This window comes from Gadus macrocephalus, chromosome 7 (assembly GCF_031168955.1).
Source record: "Gadus macrocephalus chromosome 7, ASM3116895v1".
In the NCBI taxonomy this organism is placed as follows: domain Eukaryota; kingdom Metazoa; phylum Chordata; class Actinopteri; order Gadiformes; family Gadidae; genus Gadus; species Gadus macrocephalus.
Genome location: NC_082388.1, coordinates 5759398 through 5778604, shown reverse-complemented (window position 1 = coordinate 5778604; position 19207 = coordinate 5759398). Strand labels below are relative to the sequence as shown.

General features: G+C 43.1%; 2 long non-coding RNA genes across 3 annotated transcripts; one reads left to right on the top strand and one right to left on the bottom strand.

Annotated features, from left to right (window-relative positions):
• Window positions 1–4557: 4557 nt before the first annotated feature.
• Window positions 4558–6816, bottom strand: LOC132460785 (uncharacterized). Its single transcript, XR_009526441.1, has 2 exons — window positions 4853–6816; window positions 4558–4660 (listed from the first exon to the last, which is right to left on the bottom strand). It is a non-coding gene; the product is annotated as an uncharacterized LOC132460785 (long non-coding RNA).
• A 3345-nt stretch (window positions 6817–10161) lies between these two features.
• On the top strand, window positions 10162–18877 carry LOC132461280 (uncharacterized). Of its 2 annotated transcripts, XR_009526592.1 has the most exons (4): window positions 10162–10223; window positions 14724–14796; window positions 18278–18386; window positions 18719–18877. It is a non-coding gene; the product is annotated as an uncharacterized LOC132461280 (long non-coding RNA). The 2 variants fall into 2 exon arrangements; XR_009526591.1 differs by lacking the exon at window positions 10162–10223 and having other exon boundaries at window positions 14591–14796; window positions 18719–18876.
• Window positions 18878–19207: the final 330 nt, after the last annotated feature.

The following is a 19207-nucleotide window of genomic DNA, read 5'->3' as shown; positions in this document are numbered from 1 at the left end:
AAATTTCATTTTTTACCAAAGAAAGGGGGAAGTTTCTTCTTCAGTTTTTATTTGCGAGATTTAGTCCCAGGAAATATGGTTTGGATTGTCGGAATCAGTGGCGGCCAGCTTTCATACAATATATAGTTTGTGCAGGTCCAATTTCGTGAAAAAGATCGCTATTGCAGGGCTCTCAAGTCTCACGCATTCGGCGTGAGACACACGCAATTCAACCCATGCACACGCTCACAAGCCACACAAATGCGTTTCCCGTACGTAGTGTAACCAGACGTCCTCTTCCAGTAATGTTGGAGAAAGTAACAGACCGGGAAACATAGGACCCTTTTTTAGGAAAAGCGGGGAACATAGGACCCTCTTTTAAAAAAAGGGTCCTATGTTCCCCTGTCTCATACAAAGGAGGGAACATAGGACCCGGGGAACATAGGACCCGGGGAACATAGACACGCTCCCCCTATAGCTTATACCCAGCAGTTTTTAAGTGCGTGTCCACTAAATTAAATTATTGTCATAATTTAATGTAGCCATTGTTATTTTGGATGCGTTACAATGATGGACGAAAAGTAGGCCTACCCTGCAAAATATTTAATAGCCCACCCCCCCACTCATAGCCTAACCCAGGCCTAATAGTTAATCAGTCTATAATGTTAAGTAAATTGTGCTGTAGGCCTACATTTACAGTATTTCCACTGCAAACTAGTGAAGACACATGGACAGTATAGTAGGCTAAATATTTGTATTCTTTGTCAGACAGGTGACACAGGTAGTGTGTACTCCCGTCGGTGCAAGCCTCATGCGACCACTTGTAGCAAAAAACACATTGGACCCACTCTTCCCCAGGCATCGAGGCGCTGAAGAGCTCGCAGCACACGAGGCAGCTGAAGTCCTCGCTGGATAGGCCTACTTAAGTTGGAGAAGTAGAGACAGCAATAGTGGTGAACTCTACTGCATCCGGAACAGGACAAATTAGGCGTAAGGTGGGGCTGACTCCATCAGCGGGCCAGGTGATGGTGGGAGGAGCAGCTGAGGTGGCACCAAGGGGGGCGGCATCAGGAGCGGGCGAGAAGAGCCTCTTCTTGGGAGCCCGAGAGGAGGGAGGCTGCTTGGCGGGACGACGCTGCTTCAGAGTTCCCTGCTTTTCCGCCTCTAAAGCAGCCCCTCACCGGGGTGTCCGTAAGTATAGCAGTTAATTAGCAGTTTAATGCTAATTGAATTACTTTGAATTACTTTGTTATCTTTCTAGGTCCGGCCTTAGGGTAAGGCCGGACAGCTTTGTCAGGCCCGGCAGCTTCGTCAGGCCTGGCAGCTTCGTCAGGCCCGGCAGCTCGTTCAGGTACATCCATGCCTGCCAAAGGACACATTTAAAAAATGTTTATAAACCCACCCTCCTGATCCTTGTTAAATACCCTGATGTGAGAGTTGTAGCCCGGTGGTCTAGCAGCTTCTCTGCCGTCCACTACACTATGGACTTTTTTTTATGAACTTGGACTAATGGGAATATTTATTTATGAACTCTGTTCTTAATTACTGTTCTGATGAACTGTTCCTACCTGAAGTGGCACCTGGAGAAGCGCTGACCTCGTCACCCAAAGCCTGGGGAGGATGCGGTCTGTGGAATAGGCTCCGGCAAAGTCCTTTTCCTCAAATGCAGAGGGGTTAAAAGGCCAGATCCCTGGACTTGAGAACCCGGAGGTAATGTTGTTCACTGTTGCAGCCTTTGGTAAGGCTTCAGCAACGATGGAGGGCACATCATAAATTGAGATGTTGAACCCTGGGTGGCTCCTCATCCACCTGTCCGCCGCACTGTTTACGTACCCCTTTAGGGGGCCGAAGACACTAATGTCCATTGGCTGCAACCTGCCATTGGCAGCAGCTCTATGCCATTGGCTCTGCAGTAATCAATTGCTGCAATTGACAGGTGGGACGGGTGATTGTCCAGCAGGAGGAGCAGCTTCGACTCCTTGGACACACGGGTGTGACTGGTGAAGTGGGCCAGGTACAGGAGGAAGTCTGGCTCCTTCCTCCAGCCAGTTGGGTTGCCGCTGCCAGGACAGGCAACGGGTCCAACCCTCAGGAAGTGGTCTTTGAACCGCTTACGGGGGAAGATGAAGAATGGTGGAACAAGTTCGCCCTGCGCATTGCCTGCCAGGGCAACTGTGACCAGGGTCCGCCTCTCCGCTGAGGTCACTGACCCGACCTGCTTCTGCCCCATCTGGGCGACAACACAGTCTGGCACCTGGACAGTGGTGACCCCTGAAAATAGTTGCGTGAGCATAGTTGTATATATATAGTTGTGTTTTATGTTAAAACACAACATAAAAAAAATGCGCTTACTGATGACGTATCGACACTTGATGTATCGACACAAGCCAACAGACAAAACCCGGAAGTGTTGTTTATAAACGGTGCTCAATCCATTTTGGGACTCTCTAAGGCCCCGTCCACACGAAGCCGATTTCATGGCGAAACCGCAAAGGTCTTGTACGGTTCGGCCTTCCGTCCACACGAAGCCAGCGAATCCGCTGACCGAAACCGCAAACTTCTGAAACCACCCTCGGAGGTGGTTTCAAATCTATCCGGTTTCGTTTTGGTTTCGTGTGGACGCCTGAAACCGACTGAAACCGCAAACCATGACATCATCGCCCCACCCCTCGACCTCCTAGCCAATGGCTCTTAAGCCCGCGGAGTCTCAGAAATCACAACAAAAAAGATGATGGCGGACTACAAGCTTGTAATCGTTCTGCAGCATATCATGTCCCTTGTTGGGTTGCTAAGCCATTATTTATTGAGAATCTAGTTCGCCATCGTAGAAGAGCTGTTTGTTTGTGTTGTTAGTGGTTCGGGGGGCAGCCTTTATGCGCATGCTCGCCTCTTCTTCTTCTGGATTTGTGTACCAGAAGCAGCGCCCCTTATGGGCCTGGAATGTTTACTACAGCGTTTCTACAGATCTATCCGGTTTCGCTTGGCTTCGTCTTTACGGAGATACTTAGAAACCGGATAGATCGAAACCGTAACGGTTTCGCCCGTTTCGGCTTCGTGTGGACGGGGCCTTAATCGACGCCACTTCGCCCGGGGCGGGACTTTACATCCTACGTCACTCGCTATGGGTGTGCATGTGTGCGCGTAGCCGTCACTCGTGTTACGTATTTTAAGAACCTGAGCTGCCTCCACATAGCCTCTAGGAAGCAGGACCAAACATATAAGCCGTAAATACTAGACATAGCCACAAGGGGAGCAAGACCTTATTGAAGGCTGCTCCATCCACAGAAGGCAGCACCTTTAGATAGGTGAAGAAGCCGAAGCCATTACGTCACCCCGGCCACGCCCACTGCATAGGCCACGCCCACTTGACGTCCTCTAGCGGGTGATTCGAAGTGAAGAGGCCAGAGATCAATAGGTAGACGGCAGAGAGCCACCGGGCCTAAGCCCGGGGGCTTGAAGTAGATCACGGTATTTTCCTCTCCACGCGTTAGATACAATTCCCTCCTTTTGCTCCGTAGTTTACCATACCAAAATACTTTATAACAAATAAAGTCTCTTAAAAGCAATCCGGGATTGGACAACTTTCTTCAAGAATATGCAACGCTCGCGATGGGTGTGCATGTGAGAAAGGTTTTGGCTATGGGTTGGTAATAACGGTTGTAATGATTTTTCTGATGGAAAAGTGGTCTTTTATTTCCATAATCTTTGTTCAGTGAACGCATAAACCCGTTTGTTAGTTAGCAGTTAAACAAAATGCGATCTCTTTGTTTGCAGTTACCAACGACCAACATTTAAAGACTGATGATTGGGGGTTAGATTCCCTAGTGATGCAAGGTTTTTTCTTTCATTTTGGACTGCACACACATCGCGAGTGACGGATGAGCGTACACACATCACTGTCTTTACAATTTCTAGGAAACCGAAGTTTAAAGATTGTCAAGTGGTTAACTCTTGAATCACATGTACTAAGACGTGATGGTTTAGTGGTCAGAGAACAACTCATTAACGCGGGGATAAGGGGTTAGATTCCTTAATGAAGCTAGCTTCTTTCTTTCATATTGGACTGGATGTTTGTATGCCATTTTGCAAGTGTATCAACTTCTCTTATGTGTTTACATTGTAGGCTTCATACATTGTAGCCTTAGGGTAAACACCAGGGTACAAATAGCATATACTGATAATTGCACCAGCCTAACTTGCAGTTTATGATGAAGAAATGTTACTGGGTTTAAGGTTAGGGTAACGGTAAGTGTTTTTGCAACACAATATTTCTTACAATAACACAAAGTCCAAAGTGACTCCAGTAGGAAACTTAAGATACCTACAGAAATGTGTGAGTGCTCACAAAACATCAACAAGTCAGCAGTGTGGTACAGGGTGATCATTTCTGATATACAGCACAAAAGCTGAAACTATTAGCCAGGAGTGTGAAAGATGCAGACGCAGATGTGGGAAGCAATAAGACACACCAACACACAGTTGCCTGATGCAAAATGGTTCAGAGTTTAATAGAAATAGTTAGGGTTAGCTAGGGATTTTTTTCGAAGTACAGAGAACAGTACACACTGTGCACCCCACTGCCGAGCTCCATGGCATCCTCAGGATTTTGGGTGCAGGACAGCAGAATAGCTGGGGCCCAGTGTCTCCTCCTCGCAATGTTGGATTAGGGGCGACAAGGGAGCTGTACCAATAAAACATGTAAAAGAGGACAGTAAATTATAATGCGCAGAAGGAACCCTGGAGTGGAAGGCAAGTATGAAGCATGCAGGGGGCAGGGTATGGTGGAGAACAGAGTCATTGCCGTTTTGACATGTTTTGCATTTTAACTAATATTATAAGCAAATATTGTAAGCAAAAACATAACATACTGTACCTTGGGTCCATTTTCGTTTTCTGGACAGTTTTGACTTGTGCTTTCGAACTGGCAGTGCCCGAAGATCATCTTTTTTCAACATAACAATGTCATCCGGTTTATTAAGCATCAGTCCATTCTCTCTTGCACAGTTCAATTGTATGTGTCATATTGTCCAGAGCTACAGTCATTTTTTGTAAAGTCTCCAAATCATCACACAAATACGAGTCATTTAAAATGTACCTATAATCTTGGGCGGCAGATGTCATCACAGTACCCCCCGTCGTAGCTGTCGGAATATATTCCTTCCAGTTTGCCTCTTTTCCCTGTACCAATATATCCTATAACAGAAAAAAATTATGAAATCATAGTCTAACCACACACTTTGCATGCGGTCTATACAGGTATGACCTCAACACTTCATGTACTGACACATAAGATTAGGGACTTGGAGCAGCAACAGTTGAGTGGAGGGCTACCTCGAGAACAACTTATGGCATTCTGGAATTTATGTTATCACCTCCGGTTCCAATATTCCGTCTGTTTATAAGGAGGAATGGGTGTTTTGCCAAGCAAGTAGAGAGTGGCTAAGTGATACTTGAGTTATATTACGGCAACCCGATGCCGTTGCCTCCCATAAAATGTTGCTGCTTAAAGACCCTATTATCGAAGGTAAGAACCTGTGCAGACTTTGTAGAGCCGACCGCATAGGTCGGCTCTACAAAGGGCCATGCGGGTCCCAATACTGTACATGGTGTAGAACTCTGCTCTGTAGTTGGCGGATACTCTACCCCATGTAGTGACGCCTGTGACAAGCAAAGTGTAAGATGAAAGAGCACATTTATTTTTTATAGAGCAGTAAAAACATGTATAGACCCCACAGGACATTACATTATTATATTAAATTAGGATATTGTACACTGATTCACCCTTCACTGATGCACTTACTGTTGAGCCACAGAAAATGTGCCTCTCTTTTGAACCTGTCAGTGGACACTATGTTCCTGAGGGTGGAACACACCAGAGCCAGAGTTGAGTAAGCTTTATCTCCCTCTTGGAGTACCACCTCAGTGAGGATGTCAGACAGCACTGACTTTGGCAACTGTAAAATATATGTCAGGCAAGATCAAGAAGATTTCATAGATAATACAACAACAACACAGTTTCAATTGCAATGGGGCGTTTAAAGCTTTTTTGCATAAGGCTACAGCAATTTCAATATCGAAAATTATATGTAAATTGATTATAACACAACCCCATATGTGCCCATTTGGTTTACACTACCACAAAAACATATGGGATGTAAAGTGTTTAATTCTTTATCAATGTCCTTTAAAGAGCTAAAGAAAGCAGTCGATGAGTTAATAATAATTGCAGCACCAGTGAAGTAAAAACAATTACCTCCGAAATGAAGCACCTGACTTCTGGTTCGGTCTGACTTCTCAGACCGAACCTTTGAAGGATAAATAAACTCTTATTGTTCAATTACATAAAAAAAAAAGCTTAGTATGGATAAACGATGTACAGACAGATTGATATAAATATATATATGCATGTATGATCAAAACTGCATTTCTTCAAGCATGTCACCTTATGTTCAGTCTTTCTGGCCTTTGGGACCCTAAACACTGGCTCCAGCAACCCAGCGAGCAATGCTCGGGCCTCCTTGGTCCAGTATGCAAGCCTCCGTCCGTGGCTTTTGAGTGAGATAGTAACATAATAGTTACACCTATTTATAAAAAATATGTATTTAAGAAATTACTTTCAAAGTTCTGTCATACCCATTGATCTGGAAATGTTCCATCAGGGAAATGCACCACCATTTCCTGATGTCTGCCATGTCAAAGTTCAAAAGTTCAAAGGTTTTTATTCGCCATTTGTGCATAAACCAGACAGTTCAAACACATTGGAATTCTTGTGCAGGGCTTCCCAAGTCAAGTACAGTATTAATACAAAGAGAGAGATCGAGAGAGAGAGAGAGATCGAGAGAGAGAGAGAGAGTCCAGCTAAAAGTAATAGAAGAATATACCCAGATAGCAAGCATACGTTGGCCCTACGTTGGCAAAACGTTGTGAGCCAACGGTGCATATCGTTGGCCTGACGGTGTGAGCCAACGCTGGCCCTACGACATTTTGGCCGCTGGCCTAACGTTGGCACACCGTTGGCATAGCGACGTAACCACGTCATTTCGGCCGTAGGGCCACCGTTTGACCAACGTGCATTATCCCCCGATGGCCACCGTTGGCTTATAGCCAATTGCCAACTTATAATTAAGGTAGCCAAATTGTATTAATTTGCCTTTACCAAATAATTTGAATTTCCTTTTAATTAAACCTAGCAACAAGAGTTTTGAGTTCAAAAAACATTCAAACATCATGGAATTAAACCGGAAAGTGTTAACATTTATTAAATACTTGTAATGATAATAATAATAATAAGAAGAAGAATAAATTAATTAAAAATTAATTAAAATCCGAGTCGGTGTGCAGGCGGAAGGCGGGTCACTCCAGGCTGCTGCAGTCGTCGTCACTGTCGCTGCTAGAACTGCTAGTTGTATCATCCAGGATGACCGGTGAAGGACTCGGAGGAGGAAGACTGAACTGCTGGGGACCTGGAATGTAGAAGATCATCGTTAAGCGTACAATTTGGTGACATGGGTAATGTTTGGCTTTCTTGCTTTCTAAATCAAGCTTTTTGTATTGATGCCATTGACTTGAATATTATTCTGTTCAATATCAATGATGAAGCCCTGTGATAGTTTTAGCAGCATTTTCTCTCAACACGTGGCTACTGATTGATGTGCTAACTAGCTTTTTTTAATCTCTAGTGCTAGTTAGCTGTTTGCCAAGAGTTAGTGGGAGACTTTCCCACTTTCTTACTAAATTCGTTCAAATTCGTTCTAAAATTAAAGAAATAGTGTTGAGCAAAGAAGGCAAGTTTGAGGGGAAAATAACATCCCTGAGACCGACGTCGTACAGTAGCCTAGTTATGCTATTTTGCAACCATGCTTTTGGCGATAACGGGAAACGTGCTTTCTACATTTTATGGTGAAATCCAAACATTACTTACCGATTTTAAGAACTACGATTAAAGTTACCAATTGTAAGTGGGAAATGTAAAAAATGGGTGGATAGGATATTGTGCCAATTTGCCGTTTGGGGAGTTTATTTTTTTTTGTCATTACGTTTAGAATTGACTTTATGTCTCGTCTTTCCATAAGATGCAAGGAATATGGCTATATGGGCTTATATTAGAGGGCAAATGTTAAAGAAATACAAGTCATATAGTACATGTACCCACCATTGACTCCAAAATGATACTCTACTACAATTGCCTATTGAACCACACGCTGAAGTCCACCTCTAAAACTTTCACATACTTTTCTTAAAGTAGTTTCACCTCCTCTCTTTGTTCTCACATGCCACATGCTCACATCCCACTCAAAATAGTGTTAATTGTACTCTTTGGTCAGTAACATTCTCAGAGTTAAATGTACTTATTGTGTAACCTATTAAGAGCTGTAAAGTTGAAACTGGCCACCTTCAGAATATACACAGATTTTTGACTCTGTTGGAGTAATTTGATTCTCCATGGTGTTGTAAATAGTCTATCTGGATTTATTTACTAGTAAATTACTTAAAGGTGCACTATAGGGGTGTGACGATACACTCAGCTCACGAGACGAGACACGATATTGGGTTCATGAGAATGAGACGAGACGAGATTTTAAGAAAACTACAATGACAAAATATATGACTGCACCAACAGACTTTTATTTAACCAAGTCGCGCATGCATTTTGAAATGTTTTATTATAACTCTTAACATCCATGATATTGAAACTAAAACAAAAATTTATAAAAGTTAAATTAAAATAAATTAAATTAAATAATTCTCTTTTTTCAAGTGCAAACAATATTATGTGCAAAACCAAATCAAAGTACCCAAAATGTACTTTGATTAAATGTATTCGTTTTCGCGGTTATTCAGCCTCTTCTTCGCCTCCGGAAAAACACGACCGCATTGCATTGTGGTATACGGGAGTAATATGTAGGCTACATCGTATGTACACTCAAATTTTGGATATTTTAAGTGCACTATATAGTGCATGAAATTAACCACTGAGAATTTGAACACCACTACAAAATGGCGAGCACCCTATATAGTACACTATATCCGTGATAGGGAACGATTTTGAACACAGCTTATGGCTGCTTTCGATGCTTCCCCTGCTTCCCCTCCTTCTCCTCCTCTTCTTTTCCTTCTCCTTCTTTAGGTTCTGGCAGGCTAGATGTAGCAAAGGCGCATTACTGCCCCCACAGGCGACAAATAGAAGTTTGGATGAATCACAAATCTTGCGAGACCGATTTTTGACGCGACGGGTAATATCGTCGAGTTTAATCTCGCGAGATCTCGTGGCACGAGATCTCGTCACACCCCTAGTGCACTAGGATGGTGGATTTCAGGGTCTGGTTCAACAGGAAATCAAACACCTTGAAGAATAACTTTTAAATTCCATGTTAGGTAAAGCTCCATCGAACTGTAAAAGGTTCAGCACATCCCTCTTGCCCCTCAAACGCTTCAAGAGAAAGCTATGTAAGTCTCATTTCCAGTATTTGATGGTTTGCTGTTCATGCATACCTTCATGCACTCTGCTTTCTCTCCTCTTTCTTCCTCCACTCCGGTCACCGCTGCACTTCAGCCAGTTTTTAATAACTGCCTCGCAGTCGCTGGCCGAAATGTTCTGGCTAGCCGATGCACCTAAACAGAGAAAGTGTATTTATTTAGTTTATTTAACATTGATTTATTGAGGTGGAAAGATCCTTTGAGATTAGTAATCCGTTTTTCATGTCCTGGCCAATAATACAATGGTACAAAGTGTTTAATGACAAGATGCATGCAGTACACTCCATGGTTATTCAAAAGAAATGAATCCATTTCATAATTCATAGCTCAATGAGTGATTTGTTTACATACCTCTTACTGCATTGCACACCTTGTAGGAGGCAAAAGCCAGCTTCTTCCCTCCTCTGCCAAGCCAGTTGAATTGCAGCGCGAAGTGGTTGGTGAGGATGTGGCGAAGGATTCTTCGAACCGCGTCACCAGGATTGTAGCCCCCAAGCGCACTAAGGTGTGCTGCCTGCAGGTAAGAATGGAAAGTAATGTTTTAGAATAATTTATTATGGCTTATAGTCAGCATACCGTTCAAAATGAACATCTTTGGTAATGCGAAAAGTTCATTAAACACCGCACACTGGATACTGTTCTTTTTTCTCTTTATTTTTAGGAGCGAACAACGCGTTTCGAACAACGCGTTTCGAAACCCTGCCTAACACCTGCACCTGGAAAGCTGAAGGGTTGTGCACAAGGACTTTCATGCACTTTGATCTTTGGTAATGCATTGTAGCAAAGAACTGAAATATATCAGTATTATAGATCATGACTATACCAGGGCCTTTTCCTGGGATTTCTCCCTCAGAAGATCCTCCACCCTTTGAAGGTCTTCCTCGCAGTTCATTGGGAACTTAAATTCCTCAGATAGAGTGTCTGCTGCTGCTGCTGCTGTAGTTTTTTGCCTAGTAAGGGCCTGGAGGAGGAGGTTGTTCTGCCTCACCAAGGCCTTCAACTCCTCCACAGCACGCAGGAGTGCATGATCCCGTTCTACAGGACAGAAAAACATCATGACTGTCATGTCAAGACCCTTTGCTAAAATTAACAGACTTAAGTTTAAACAGATTTTCAGTATATATAGTAGTCAGTGTATTGAAGTTCATTACATTCAAATTTCCCAGATTCGAGACATTCAAAAAAGATAGTGAGTAGAATAGCAAGGCAAGGCAGGTTTATTTGTATAGCCCATTTCATACAACAAGGCAACCCAATGTGCTTCACAAGTCAAAAAAAGGATGGTCCTTGCATACAAATAGAAGTTACAAAAGCAATAATAGTAGCAAGTAGATAAGAATAATAAGAGTTAAAATTAAAATGTAGTAATGTAAGTAAAAACATACAATCATGGAGAACATGTTAATTAAAGGCATCTCTGAACAATTTAGTTTTTAGTTTGGTTTTAAAAGTGGCAACAGTGGGGGCTGTTTTAATGTCCAGAGGTAGTTGGTTCCACAAACGGACCGAATAGTTACTAAAAGCAGCCTCACCCTGCTTAGTACGGGCAGAGGGTTGAACCAGCATAAGAAGCTCTCCAGATCTAAGAGATCTGGTAGGGCAGTAGATTCTGAGCATATTTTTAAGATAAAGGGGTCCCTGGTTTTGAAGACATTTAAAAGCAAGTAATAAAACTTTAAAATCAATTCTAAATGATACTGGTAACCAGTGTAGGAACCTTAGTACAGGTGTTATGTGATCTATTTTCTTTGTTTGTGTAAGTAACCTGGCTGCAGCGTTTTGAATAATTTGAAGGTGTTTAATTGTTTTTTGAGGTAGGCCGGTGAAAAGACCATTGCAGTAGTCGACCCTACTAGTAATAAAGGCATGAATACGTTTTTCTTGGTCGACATATGAAAAACATTTTTTCAGTTTAGAAATATTTTTTAAGTGATAGAAGGCAGATTTAGTGACTGACTTGATGTGGCTGCTAAAAGTTAGGTCACTGTCAAGAATCACTCCTAGGTTTCTAACAGAATCAACTGCCTTAAAACCCTTTGTATTAAGTTGAGCAGCAAGCTTATTTCTTTGGTTCTCCTTACCAAAAGTTATCACCTCTGTTTTTTTCAGTGTTTAGTTGTAAGAAATTTTGGGACATCCAGGTGTTGATATCAGTGAAACACTGATAGAGAGAGTCCATGGGGGAGAGATCATCAGGAGATAAAGACAGATAGATTTGGGTATCATCAGCATAGGAGTGATAAGAGATGGAATGCTGTTTGATGAGCGCGCCAAGGGGGAGCATGTATAAGTTAAACAGAAGAGGGCCGAGAATCGATCCCTGAGGGACGCCACAGGATAAGGGCATAGGTTCTGACTTAAAATTCCCAATAGCGACGTAAAAACTTATATTTTCTAGATAAGACCTCAACCAGCTAAGAACAGTTCCAGAGAGGCCCACCCAGTGTTCCAGTCTATGTAAGAGAATATGGTGGTCAACAGTATCGAAAGCTGCACTAAGATCTAAAAGCATAAGGACTGTGGTTTTACCTGCATCGTTGTTTGTGCGAATGTCATTTACTACCTTTATGAGGGCTGTTTCAGTGCTGTGATGTTCTCTAAAACCTGATTGGTAGAGGTCAAAGCAGCAAGTCGCAGTCAGAAAGGCAGAAACTTGGGTAAAAACTACCTTTTCTAATACCTTACCTATGAAGGGTAAGTTTGATATGGGCCTATAGTTGCTGGGTGTTGATGCGTCAAGACTGGCCTTTTTAAGGAGAGGCTTCACCACAGCTGTTTTCAGGGACGTGGGAAAGATTCCAGTCTGTAAGGAGGTGTTAATTATTTGAAGAATATCGGCTGAGATGAGGTGGAAAATAGTTTTGAAGAACTTTGTTGGCAAGACATCTAACTCAGATGTAGAGGAACTTAGACTTTGCACAGTTTTCTCCAGAGTGTCAGAGTTAATGGAGTTGAAGTGGGACAGGGTTGTAGCATCATCCTTACTAGTTGGCATTTCAGCACGTATAGCAACATATGGTTTGGAGGTTATTTGGTTCCTTATGTTGCTAACTTTCTGAATGAAAAATGTTGCGAATTCATTACATTTTTCAATAGAGAAAAATTCGGGTATAAGCTGAGAAGAGGGGTTGGTTAGCTTGTCAATAGTAGAGAAAAGAGCCCTTGTATTGTTTATTTTACTGTTGATAATGTTAGAGAAGTAGGATTGCCTTGCTGTCTTAATTACTGAGTTGTATTTATAGAGCATTTCTTTGTGGACTTTGTAGTCACAATTGAGGTGAGATTTGCGCCATTTCCTTTCTGTTCTCCTACATTCCCTTTTTTGTGAAGTGACCAGTGGGTTCTTCATCCACGGTGCCTTCTGTTTACCAGATAATGCTTTGACCTTATATGGAGCAATTTCATCCATTATCTGAGTCATAACCAAGTTAAAATAATCTAGTAGGCCATCTGCTGTCTGTTCTAATGGGTTAGTGACCTTTAAGAGTGCTTGCTCAAAAAGAGCACTAGTATTGTCATTAAGTAGTCTTTTAGAAGTGACCAAAGAGGTGGTTTTGCTATAGGCAGGCAGACAGGCATTAAAGAAAATACATCTGTGGTCAGAGACACCCAGTTCCTTAATGTCTAAAGAGACAGTCACACCTTTAGTGATGACTAAGTCGAGTGTGTGACCCTGAGAGTGAGTAGGGCCCTGTACATGTTGTGTCAAATTAAAAGTGTCAAGTAGAGCCAGAAAATCTCTTGAGTGAGGATTGTCAAATTTATCTATGTGAAGATTGAAATCACCAGATATAATAATGCTGTCAAAAGGAACACAGATTTCAGATAATAATTCACAGAATTCTTCTAGAAACATAACAACTGATAGATTTGGAGGTCTATAGATGGTCAACAGCAGAATCTTGGGACAACACCTAACAATACCACATAAATATTCAAAAGAATCATACTGACCATAGGTTGACAGTTTACAGTAAAAGGAGTCTTTAAAAATTGTAGCTATCCCCCCACCTCGCCTATTTTCACGGTTGACGCTCAGGAAAAGATAATTTGGTGGGGCGGATTCAATGAGAGTGGTTGACTGAGTCCAGCCAGGTTTCAGTTAAAAACAGGAAGTCAAGATTATTTGTACTAATAAGATCATTAATTAAAAAGGACTTCTTGGTAAGGGATCTAACATTCCATAGCGCAAACTTTACTGTTTGTGAGTGATTGTCCATCACTGTGGTAGACTGAGATTGCTTGGGGACAGGCTGTAGGTTGCATTGGTCAGACCCGCGGGGAGGGAAGCGTTTACAATCCCTTTTTGCCAAGGTTTGGCCAGTCACTACAATCACTACAGGGATGAGAGACTGCGCTGTCATGATGGCCGGAGTAGGTGAAGATGGGCCCAATGGTGGAGCAGGTGTCTGGTTTGAGACGTTAGCACTGAGAAAAGTGTGCACACGTGTCATCCTAGGCCTCACTAAAACGGGAATTGTTCCAATGTTCGGAGGAGAGAGATCAGCAAGACCCTCATACTGATGGGGTTGAGTGGTACACGAAGGTAACAGGGGAGGGTCAGGCTGGGCCCTATGTCAGATGCCATGTGCTATATGCTTCAGCAAGTTTGAGGTGAGCTGTCTGGTTCCCTCTATGCTGAGATGGAGCCTGTCTGTATCAAAGAGGTTATGTCTAGTCCAGAAAGAGTCGAAGTTAAAAAGAAAATTATAACCAGCTGCTAGACAAAAGTGACAGAGCCACTGATGCAGTCCAAAAAGACGACTGAAATGTTCATTTCTCCTGAAGGGAGAGGGGATGGGACCTGATAAAATGCACTGCTTTCCCAAGGATTCAATAAAAAATAAAAAAATAGAATTCAGATTTGGAATGATGTGTTATACCTTTATGTATGTCCTGCTGTGATGATCTAAAAGCAGGTGGGGAAAGCAGGGGCTTGTGGAGGACTCCTTTTTTTCTTTTTTCTTAGCCCTACATTGGAACAGTACAAGAGTATGAACAACAACAGTTTTGTAAGACTGCAAACTTGCCAATCACAAAATGTCTTCATGTGAGTGATAATGCATGGCCATCTGTAATCAGACCTTGTATGCTTCTCCCCCTCATCTGCAGGCACAGTTTCTTTCAGCTTTGAGGAAGGGCTGCATTAGAAAAGAAATCACTCAATAAGCATGCATTGTTTTGTGTAGCTGATGGTTTTCATAGCATAGATTACTGCACAGTGCTTACATTCTCCTTCTTTTACCCCCTTCATCATCTGATGTCAGGGTGCTCCTGGTTTGGGCTTTTTTCAGGTTCATACGCGCTGCATCATAATTGGCTGTTGAAGACAACAATGAAGTGAGTAAAGCTTTTAAAGCCTAAGGGGAGAAAAGTGGTACATCCTACTTTTGTCTGTCTCACCAAAGGTTTTCACCACCTCCACAAAAAACTCTCCCCAGGTCTCATCTGGCATAGCGCTTTGGATGACTGCAACTTTCGTCCGCTTGGTGTCTTTATACGGTGGCCAAAAAGACACCTTGCCATCCAAACTTAACCACGAGCAAGGCACAACCTCCACCTCGTTTGACTCGGATCTAAACAGAAAAGAAGTTTTGAAAAAGTTGAACACATTGAATTTAGATAACCGATTGATTGAAATATGAATCATTTTTAAATTAATTTAGTTGTGGTTGAGTGGAAATGCCACAAGTTTGTTCTTGTATTCTAACGTGACCATCTTAAAGTCAATATCTTTAACGGCAATTGACGTGGTCTCTTCTGCCAGGTTCCCAACCACAGCTGTCCCCAGTGCAGTTGAATCAACAGGGTGGTTGAAAAATGGACGTTGGTCTAAATATTGCCTCGCCACAAAAGACGTACCACCAAGTGTCCTGCTAATTGCCTCTATTTTAAAAGTGGCACCACCACACGAAACCGTGTTGTTCCCATCCTTTGTGGACAGGGTAAATCTATCAGTGGCGTACTGCAGGCCTATTCAACTAGCGGCCCGTGGGCCAAATACGGCCCCTCTTAATTTTTTCTGGCCAGAGGTTGCATGCAAAAAATAAATAAAATAAAGGAGAAACATAGTTGCATGCAAATCAGGTTTCCGTGTGTAGCCGGTGATACTAGCCAGTAGCAGTACCCCACAATCAGGAACTGGCATCACTTATTCTGACAATGTTTGGCTCAACCGATACGTTGAGTCTAGCTTTTCTCATATGAATGCCATCAGAACAAGGGCACGCTGCTCCATGACCTATGAGAAGCTGCATGAGTGTCTCAGGATGATTCAAACTAGGCAAAAAAGGCAGTGCAATCTTTCTCACTGACTCACTGGCTCAAAATGTCTCATATGTACAGTAGTTCTGTTTTGTGATGATTCAAACAACATTGTTGAATTCTAAATACGTGTCCAAAATATGTGAGAACAAAATATTTTCTAATGATACGATTAAAAGTGAAGAAGGAAGGAATGCGTCTGACAAGTTTATTCCATGTAGTAGTACTATATATATTAAGTTAACACTACTTTAAGTACGATTTATTTGCAGCGATTCATTGACATCGTTCTACTCTGTGTGGCCCATGAACCCCCAGTGGTTTTCCTTTTCGGCCCACTTGTTAAGGAGGTTGAATAGCCCTGGCGTACTGTGTTGTTGAGGGTGAACTTTGGTTATGGGAAGATGGACAGACTGGGTTGATGCTTGATTTTTCCGTTAATCGTTTAACAATTTGTTGTAATGTCTGGTTTGGCTTTCTAATTTGTTTCTTTAATTTATACAATAAATTTTCGAAGGGAAAGGCTGAAATTTGGGGTAGTGGGCCATATTTTCTAACATCACTTGCCAGGTGGATCAAGCTGTGGACGTTATACACCAGAAGGTCCCCATAGATGGCGTGAAAATTCTGAACGAACACTACCAGGAGATTTTCCGCATACTCACAATAACGGTGGTGGAGACGGGGGGAGCATAAAATTGTTATTGCTACGTGGAGTAACAGAAAATGTTGATACATGTGTTTTGGTAGTTTTTTTTTTAATGCAATGGGGCCAGTGTATAGTAAAAAAGTCCTAAATTCAGTGGCCTTCCACCGATCAACCTCACGGAGGGACCTTCCCTTGCGTCCAAACTCCTTTGGCAGCCTCTTGCCCAATTTGATTAAGTTCTCCGAAATAATGCAGATGGATTGACTCCCAATGCGGGTTGGAAGGGGCCCTCTCTGCCACAGCCAGATCAACTTTCTCATCACTCCTAGGCACACCAGGTGCATAAAGTCCAGCACAAATTGGGTCACCAAGCCTACATCTAGGTGTTGTAATGGACTGTCGCCCTCTTTGTGATGTTCCTGGTTGACTTTTGTGGCAAAACTGTCATCGGTTCTGAAAACCGCATCTGTTTCGGAGTAATTTAGGCATTGGTTCGCCCATGAGCCCTCTTGCATGCACCTTTCGCACCCATCTCTGCCACAAAGTCAGAGAGGTACTCGCTTGCATCGGTTGGCTTGGAGTATCCACAATATAAACCAATTAGAAATGGGGATCTAATGGGGTCCTCTTCAATTAGTGCAAGAATTGGCCAAAATTGCTGGCTGCTGCTTTTAAAAAGGGGCAGGCCATCCACATTTATTTGTAGTTTTAGTGTTTGGTTTTTAGCTAAGTCCTGTTCTTGCATTCGGCCCAAGATCCCTTTTGCCACACCAAAATAGTGCATGTTCCCCCCAGCTTTTGGTACTATCTCCGCATAAGTAGGGGTTGACAGGAGTGCGGCCGTCTTTTGGCAGTTTGGAATCTGGGAAGTGCTTGCGAAGCACGGAGAGCAGGCTGGAAATGTGGGAAATTGGTGTATTTGTTGTGATTGCCCATTCCTTGAGCTCATGTCTTAAGTCCCTTTGAAAACTGCCCCCCTCCTCTGAATCTGAGCCACTGCTAGAGCTCGACAAATCATTGAACTCCCAGTCATCCTCGCCAGAGGAGGCGCTCTCCTCTGATGCCATTATCCAATCCCCATCTCCGCTTTCAATTGCGTCTTCGTTGTCTATTTCGGTGTAAGCTGGGACACTTGGTGGTGTATCTAATGTGTCTGCGCCAGCGGCCAGGTTAAGGTGAGTGGGCCCGCTAGCATGAAGCGCTGCCAACGCAGCATCCGTTCCTCTTTTAACATGCCTTCGCAGCGACCTCTTTGATAAAATTATTTTACTCTCTGCCATTTTTTGTAATTTTGCTGTCGTAAGAGGTAGGCTATAATTGATTTATTTTGTAGCGGCTAGACGGTAACCCGGCTGGCGGCTAGCTAGCTGGCTGGCGGCTAGCTGGCTGGCGGCTAGCTAGCTGGCTAGCTACAGTTGTTAGCGAATTTGTTTACAACATTACGACTAGCGCTAGCAATTTAGCAATTTAGCCGGTACTTTGTCAAACGGGTGGGGTTTGCCTTACCTTGGCTAAGTGTACCGGTTTCCTTGTTTGTTTTTTTTGGCATTGAATGCCGTGTTTACTGGACGATGTGAAGTTGTGGGCATCAAATTTGGTTGTTGGTAGGCAGCTGACGGTTATTTTTTGTATTTTCTCGCGTGCTAGATGTTATATGGTCGCGAGCTTATTGCTGTTATTGTTGCATATCATATCAGTTTGGACCCGTTTCTCTAAAAAGAAAACATGCTACATCAGGGGTCCTGTACTGATGAAGCAATATTGTAAGCAAAGCAATAAAGTAGTGTTATCAGGGTAGCACCAGTGCTATATTGTACTAATTTCCCTAATATGTGGTTTATCCCCCCCTGGTTTATCTGTCCCTACTCCCCCAATCCCTTAACCTCCCCATCTACCAATACTTTTCAGTTCCCATCTCTCAGACTTACCTGATCCTCCATCCAAACTCTGATGTTGGAATCCATGCTGTCCAGTCCATGTGAAGAGCACAGGAAGGCTTGTTGCAGCACACTTAATAGTAAGCATGAAGTGTGTGTGTGTGTGTGTGTGTGTGTGTGTGTGTGTGTGCTTGTGTGTGAGGTAGAGAGAGAATGATGTGCGCTCCAGGGTTTGACATTAGCTTTTTAGCAACTGTTGTGACTTTTCTTTCCAAAGACTTGCCTGTCAAAGTGAACACTGAGACCGAAATTGTTTCTAGCCACAACCAAGTTTTACCAGCGCTTTGCCGGTTGGCAGGTGCCAATGTCAAGCCCTCATGTGCGCCCATGACTGTGTTTGACTGTTGATGAGCATGCATTGATATTAATCTCTCCTTATTCCATGTTGTGTACTGTGTCTGTTTTTACTCAGGTAGGGTATCACCATATGTCTGGTTGAGCTCCACAAAAGATCTCGTCTGGCTCAGCTGTTTGAAGCGCATCTACCTAAATGTGTCATTGTAAGGTGGTCTCCCTCTCTCCCTCCCCACCTCTCTCCCTCCCTCCCTTCCCTCCCTCCCTCCCTTATCACTCCTAGGCACACCAGGTGCAAAGTCCAGCACAAATTGGGTCACCAAGCCTACATCTAGGTGTTGTAATGGACTGTCCGCTTTTAAAGCCTAAGGGGAGAAAAGTGGTACATCCTACTTTTGTCTGTCTCTCATCTGGCATAGCACTTTGGATGACTGCAACTTTGTCCTAAATGTGTCATTGGAAGGTGGTCTCTCTCTCCCTCCCTCCCTTCCCTCCTTCCCTCCCTTATCACTCCTAGGCACACCATCTTAAAGTCAAGGTCTTAACACCAATTGACGTAGTCCTCCAGGTTCCGAACTAAAAGTGGCACCACCACGTGATAGGACAT